This window comes from Pempheris klunzingeri, chromosome 7 (assembly GCF_042242105.1).
Source record: "Pempheris klunzingeri isolate RE-2024b chromosome 7, fPemKlu1.hap1, whole genome shotgun sequence".
Classification (NCBI taxonomy): domain Eukaryota; kingdom Metazoa; phylum Chordata; class Actinopteri; order Acropomatiformes; family Pempheridae; genus Pempheris; species Pempheris klunzingeri.
The window spans coordinates 13,313,462-13,321,522 of record NC_092018.1 but is presented as its reverse complement, the minus strand read 5'-3'; positions in this window follow the sequence as shown (position 1 = coordinate 13,321,522).

Below are 8,061 nucleotides of genomic sequence, written 5' to 3'. Positions count from 1 at the left end.
CTAAAAGTCCAACAGTATCTGTTATTAATCACAATTAATAAGCCACACGGTGATTGTATATGGAAAAACATGAGGTCATTTATCTTAATGTCTCACACCTGTCATAGCTCTCAAATTCTTGCTTTCTCATGCCATGCGGTGCAATTTTTCTTTTTTTCTTACTATATGTTATTACATATGTTGGGTAAATCAAAGTAGACACACATAGTGAATCCACTGAAGAGCCACGTCATAAAGAACAAACATCAGTGCCATGTCAGTGTTTTGCCACTTGAGGGTGCAAGAAGACCAATCAGACCATCACATCATGCCACTCTGTCATCTTATTTCACTGCATATACAGTAGGAGAGTGAGCTGGCGGCTCTTTTAGCAACTCTCTCCGTGGTCTGTTTTTCCTCTGTGGCTAATTACCTCTATGTCTGGCATCATCTGTTCCTGCTGTCAGAAACACTAAGTCAACGCTGCTCATTGTGGCCGCCAGTCTAACGTGCAGGTATATTTGAGTTTCCAAAAAATACTGGGCCAGCAGTACACACCACTGCTGTTGCCAGGCAGTCTGGGATGGAACATTTTGCCATCTGGTTGCAACACTGCATCAAATTTCATGTTATGGTCAAATTAATTTCATTCCAAAAAGCAGCAGTACATCACGAGGGAACTTTTTTTTGGCCGATGGGAGAAGATTTCACACATTAGCAGCATGTCAGCACACAGATACACAAGTTCCATTTTTTCATGTTAGGAGACAGATGACCTTTACCCCATTGCTGCAGCCTTTTACCTCCTGAGAGGACGTGGGGCTAAAATGTTTTATAGGTTTATATTGATGCACAATTTAACACCTGAGCACATGGACAAGTTCATAATGACTACACTGTGCTGTAAGTGCTTCGGTATCAACAAGGTTGGATTACTGACCAGACAAAGAAGCTCCACCTGGGTCAAGATGCATTTTAACCAGTAGACCATATTTATCACCAGGTTTCCAGATTAATTATGAATAATGGCTTACTGGTTAATTCCTTATGCATTGCAATGACAGATTTCCTGTATGTTGTCTTTCACAGATCACTGCTACTGTGTAAATAACAATTGCAGCAATAATGTCCTTTTCATATATATAGTATCATCATCTCAGTCCTGTGAAAACCATGTAACTCTAAAAATTGAGCTCTGCATGAGTGTACTGTGTTTCCAACATAGAGAGAATGCATTCTTTTGGATAATTGTTAATTACATAGAAGAATAATGGAGATGTAGGGACATTTCCACTCTCATATTTGAGCATAAATGAACAAATCTCAGTAAATAAATTTGGACATACATGTAGTTTTACCGGACAATGCAGTGTTAGATTATGGGAAGAGTGAGAAATGTACTCTGACTATATCTTTGACAACAGGGCAAATCCAAATAAGACAAATAGTTTGCATAATTGTAGTTCCACTTGCAAAAAAACATTTAGTTTTGTTTGTAGAACTTGGGTCCATATTTTAGTATTTTCTGCTCATAACAATAGAGTTTAGGTCCACCATGTACTTGCTTTAACAATGTGACACCACTTGTGTCATCTGTGATCTTAAGTTAACATAACACCCTGTGCTGTGTCAGTGGATGGCATGAGGGGCCTGTCCCATCTGTGCAGAGCAGCAGGGGTGCCGGAGCTGGTCCTAGCTGGAGACCAGCAGAGCCATGTGGCAGGCTGGCACCTCCTTGACCGGGACATGGAGCAGGCTGCATGTGAGGGACCAGCTAAAACAGGAAATCTTGGTGCCTGAGATTTGTCTAACCTGCAAAATTAGACATAAGCATTAAAAAAAAGCTTGTTTTATAAAGTATGCGGCCTAGGATGCATTTGCAATATGCAGTATGTAATGTATACTGAATCTGTAGAATCATTCAGTGGTGCTCATGTCCCTTCTTGCTTTGCATTGCTACACAATGACACAGCTTGACATAATTTTGTGAGATTTGTGTGCACTTTATATTGCACACTGTAGTTATTTCATGTGAAGTATTGCCTTTCAAGATATTCTCAGTTTGGCATGTATTTTGGTGTTTTTTCCTTCTGTTGGGGGGCACACAGGTCACATACTACAATCACTACAATCACACACTGGGGGAATCGCTCTGAGGTTAGCACAGCTGTCCCAGTGGTTCTGGGTGTGAGCCTAACTGTTTTGCATGTGTGTAATTTGCATCTTCACCTCGTACTGCAATTGTTGTTTTAATGGTTATTTTTTTTAATTTTATTTCTTCACTAAATGTGAACGTGTCTGTCTCACTATGTGTTAGCCCTGCACATGCACCTAGTGCTGCCTTGTTGTGCTTGTTTTACATGCTGTTATAGACTCCCCCTTGTGAGCCTGAACAGAAACACATGCTTTATAATATTATATGGATTAATTAAAACGTCCTGTGTTGTCTCATGAAATGTGGTTTAGGAGGGGTTAGTGGTTCATTTCCAGCTTTTCTTGTCCACACTATGAGGTGTTCTTAAGAGAGAACTTAATAAGTCATCTTATATTTATCCATACAGTATATGTTATGGCTTATTAAAATGTGTTTTGTTAAAAATACATTTCTGCAATTGCATTGTTATTTTATTTACTGTGTGTTATTATCCACGAATGTGTCTCCACGGTTTACAAAATTAAGTTTATGATTTCAATAAATGAGATTCTAAATCTGGCTTGGATTTAGTAACACTATACTGTACAGTACCCTTGTGACAGAATGACTGATGTCAAGCTGCAGGTAGAATAGAAGGGAGATTATCTTACTACTGTAAATTTGACCTGAGTTTCCAAGACACCTGAGAAGCCACAGTGGTAACAGTATAGCTTCCTAGCATAGATTAGGACAACAATAAGAGCACTAATTACCAGAGTCCAAAGAGAGACGACAAGGTGAATGATCACGTCGACACTTCAGGTCATTATGTATCAGCTTGTGCAATAAATGCAATGATTTGTGACATTAGTCTTAGATAAACAATCACCCTCTTTGGAATTTACCCCACTGAGATCAAGATTTCAATCATCATGTCAACACTGAGACCCAAAATAAGATGGAAAGTCTAAGCCAAAAGACAGGTAAAACCTGCCCTCTGATGATTTCTGCCTGATGGAAGGTGAAGCAGACTCATTGGTAAACCCCTGCAGGAGTGTTACAGACAGGAGATTGGTGCGTCAGACAGGAAGGGATGCTTCTGTATCTCTATCTGTCATACAGCAGTGTCCTCACTGAGCAAATATCTTCTCTCTTTTTCCAAACAGGCTGAGTGAAAGAAAAAATATCTGGCTATCACGGACACAAGCTAAACATACTTGGATAACAATATTTTAAACTGTAAAAAAATAAAAAATAAAAATAAGACAAAGTTGTTAAATCTGTCAGAGGTTCAAGGTTCAAGTCTATTCACAAGTCTTCATAATGAAACTGAGTGTCAGATTCTTGTGTTTCAGGTCCCTGAACGCTGACCATTAAAGCTGCATAATTCAATATTTTTTGTAAAACTAGATCGAATGACTAAATTCATTAATGTGAAAGGTGCAGTATCATCATCAATCATGGATTATTGTTTTTGCTTTAATGCCTGAAACTTTATAGGTTCTACATATGAGATTCAGAACCACTAGTAGTCTCAGTGTGGCACCAGCATCTCAGATGAAATCAAGACGAACAACTGCCAACGAGATTAACAACAGAATGAAATTACACTTATTTGTAAGGATGTACAACGCCAAGTGACGAGGTAGAGCAACAGGATGTACATCTTGACTATTAATTAGGTGGTTGGAATATTGTTTGTTACAATTTCTCCTCAGAGAAAGAGAGCCGGCGAGTTGGTAGAAGCAGAATAGCCCAGCGCAGAGCGGCTAGAGGTACAGATGGGGCGGCTCGAGTGAAGGAAGTGGAGACCTTTTTGATGAAGAACGTGGTTTTATCAGTGGAGGAAATTCTCTAAGATGCACGCATGGCCAGCTCAGCTCAGCTTGATATATAATTATAACAATTAGCCTACAGGGGTCAAATCCAAGGAGGAGAGGTCACATCAAAAAAGTCTTCCAACACTCCCATCATGCATTCTGCTTTATAATCTGATGACAAAGTACATTATAGTGTAAACGTATCAAGAAGATGCCTTTTCCTTTAATCCCTCCTGATACGCCTGTATAATGAAAGCTAAAGTAACACTTGCAAACAGCCTTGTGCAGGTTTATAGTGGTGTGTGGGCTCCATACAGTACAGTGAGGGCCTCTCCTGAGACCTGTCTGGTAAGTCAATAAAGATGTGGATCTGATTACTAAGCCCCTGTGTTTCAGAAATACACTAATGAACTCCTGATTCTGGTGTGCTGCGCAGCATTAGAGCTGCCCACGCTCTGCTGTAAACAGTCTGTCTGTAATGGTTTTCACTGATGCCTGTTTGTTGATGGATTAGCAATGATGTGATTATGACCATAATAATAATTAATCAATGTTAATAATAGCAATCCGTATCCACACAGAGAAAACAGAACTCAGGGTTTTTATGATATTTTAATTAGAAGGTTACTGCTAGGTTAGGGAGGCTGGTGATTGAAAAAACAGTAGGACTTTGTAGATAGAAGGATTTTACTGTTAGTCGTCAGAGACAAAGACTGATTCTTCTTCAGTGGTGTTTCATTTCATGGCTCAGAGTGATCTCTTACTGTCCGTCTGTGATTTGGGGGGGATGGTTGTCGGTTATAGTGTTCGCATCGAACTGTCCAAAAGAATTTGCTTCTCACTTCTGAGTGATTTTCTCAGTTCTCGGCTAGTTTGTGAAAACAAATGTTTCTGAGTTCCTCTGCGGCTAATGGGCAACATATCTCATGGCTACACGGGATGATATTGCTTTCTGCCATCACTGTAGATCAGATTGGTGTGTCTGGGAACTTTGGCTGGCGACACGTCCCCTCCTCTTTCTGTGGGAAGACAAAAAACACTTGCAGTAGATTTTAAAGCAAAATTGTAACACAAAACCAAACAAGTAGAAAACCACCTGAATCAAATTACTTTATAAATGACAGCACAAGATACACGGAAAAGATGAATTTGATCCCCCTTCAGTCACGTCCCTTCAGTCTCCAGCATCAAGCTGGTGCAATAAAGTCTGTTAATAACCCCACTCAGTGGTTACACTGCTACAGCTACAGCTGTTAATATTGAAGTTATAAAAGTCAAAATTGGTTTGGTTGTGCACCCCTAAAATAAGATAAACTGGTACGGGGTCAAGAAACAAAGGTGACTCGGCGCAGCGGCTAACACACTAGCATATAGCATTAGCATGTAGCTTGGAGCCATTAAACCCCTCTATCATGATCTTTTTCAGGACATGCTGGGGGAACGAATCAGAGATCAGCGATGTGGGATTAAATCCTGGTGCAGCCAACTATACACAATTTCTTTGGCAGAGCATAATTCATTTAAATTGGCTTGTTTAAGTGTATATGCTGTTGCCATCTGCGTGACACAAGAACTGTTTTCCCCCCAAAAGGAGTGTAATGATGAGAGCTACCCTGGATTATGTATTGCCGACATGATCTATCGACTGAAATGTAGCAAAAAATATAGGTATGCAATTACTTAACATATTAACATAATATTAACATAATCAAATGTTAATTTTTTATTCTAAATATTTTTAAACAACTTTGTTATCTTTTAAACTCTCCTCAAAACTTTCCTCTTCACAAAGCCCTATGGTAATAAATAATTGCTGTTATTCTGCAAACTTTGCTCTTTCTTTTTCTCCACTTTGTCTCCCAACTTCTATGTAGAGCATCTTTGGATTTCGTGAAAGGCACAATATGAATGCAAGTTATTATCATTATTATTATTATTATTATTATTATTACGTGTCTTACGCCACAGAGGATGCGTGCAGATGCTGGAGTATCTACCAACTTTGCAGTTTTTAAGTAGATCCAAACATCAACTAATAAACTTTAAGAGAGAATATGCTTGCTTTACTCTGCCCCCCTTAAATATCCAGCTCATACCAGATCCTCTGTCACACATGTTACCAAGTGTAGCATGACAGCTGTTTAACTTTATATTTTCGTGGCTCTTCTTCCTGAGGTCCATTTCACGACCTCTGTATCACTTTCCCCTCAACTGGGTTTTCATGTCAACGGCAGCACTTTTTTTTATCACTGCAGCGAACATCTCCACAACCTTTAAAGATCACATGTGGCATGCGGGGTCATGGCCGCCGCATTGCTGGCTTTGTTTGTGTTAATTTCATTGGAGTGAGAACAACTTATTTGTGCTGATTTTAAAGGAAGGATTACATAAAAAAATGTCACACAGCAACAAGATTATTTGACAATAGTACACAGTGAGATTAAGCTGTGACATCATGTGCCATTCTCACCTCACCTCTCACTAACCTCACCTATCCGGACTGCCAGTTTTTGCACCGGCAATACAGGAACGTTTCGTCTGCCTCTCCAACCACTTTTTAATGTGAGGCTACTTCAGGGAAGATATTTTTAGTCCTCAAATGCAGAACACTGTTTGAGAACACTTACCCCAGTTTTTAAAAACATAGTGTTTGGTGTGAGGGCTTCACTTAAGGTGACCCAAGGCTGCAACTAACTTTGTACCAAACTTTGGATGTGTTCATGACTAAAACCTCACTAACCTGATATTATTCAGTGATATTCAACTTTAAAGGATATTTTTAAAGATACTGACCGTTTGGAACATTACACAATAACTGGCTGATGAGCTGAACATTGTCACATTAACAGGATTTACATGTGAAATTGGTTTTTACTTGACTGTGATGTTCCTGCCCTTTTGTTGTTATACTGTCATGTCATTTAGTTTTTTATTTTTGTGTTATTTAAGGGTCTGACCTACCTTAAGAAGAGTAGAGTTAGAGTATGGGTTATGACATCTATGTATGTTTGCAGGTTTTTGCCCAAAACGTATATTTATCTAATCCGAATTTATCTAATCTCTTCTTGAACTCACTGGAGCCTTTCCCTGCAACGCAAATACCAAACCAGGATTCACGTTCCACCACAAACACCTCTGTCACATTCCAGATTATATCGTCTCCCACTGTGAGGTCCGATGACATGTTAAGGTTAAGGATCGCTTACATGCCTTATTGTTATGACATGTGATTGGCAGGGAGTGTCCAGAGACAGCTGCAGGCGAGTTAGTGTGTCATCGGGTGGCAGACAAGGCTCCCTGGCATGTGACAGGTCCAAAGGCTCAGGCGTCTGAGGTGTTCCCTCACACCTGACCACCACAGTGTACTGTAAACTACGTCACTCATGTCTGACTGAAATGATGGAGGGTCACGTTCCTCAACGCCAAGTTCTTGTGATGTTTGACGTTCACTTTTCTGGGGTAATTCCCTCTAGAAAAACAATGGTGAACTGTTGCATTAACACCCCCAAAAAAAACCTCAGCATTATGATTAAATCGAAAGTCCTCGATTCTGGGAATCCTAGGAATCATGCTTGTTTACCATCAAACCCACAAGCAAATGACAAAAATTGTATTCATCTCATCTGTCTGCGACCAGTATATTCTTGGATGTGTTCGCATAGCAGAGCTCAAAGACATTCGAGTCTCATCACCAAGGCATTCGTGAGTCACCTGGCTTTTCTTCAGATATATGTGTGTGAGTACAGGACATTTGAAATGCTGCATGTGTTCAGTAGACCCAGCTGCTGGTCAAGAAATAGCTCCCATGCATAAGCTACATAGCTGAGGCTTACAGGCCTTGAGGTATCGCTGTAGTGGCTCCGTAAAGATGGCGTTGAAATAGATGCTCTGATTAGAATTCGGACAAGATGTTGGAGCATTCCTTAAACTCGAGTCCAACTCTTCCTCTGTTAAATATGCAGCTTTACCTTCCACTGTCTCCTCTCTATGATAAGCAGTTTGTTTTGCCTTCTATCTGCTTTGTTACTTTCATGTCATGCATTGCTTTCTTTTCTCCATGTTGATGCAGGTCAAGGAATGCAGACACTTTACATGAAGGATCTGTTTATGGCCTATAAGGTTGCCTGT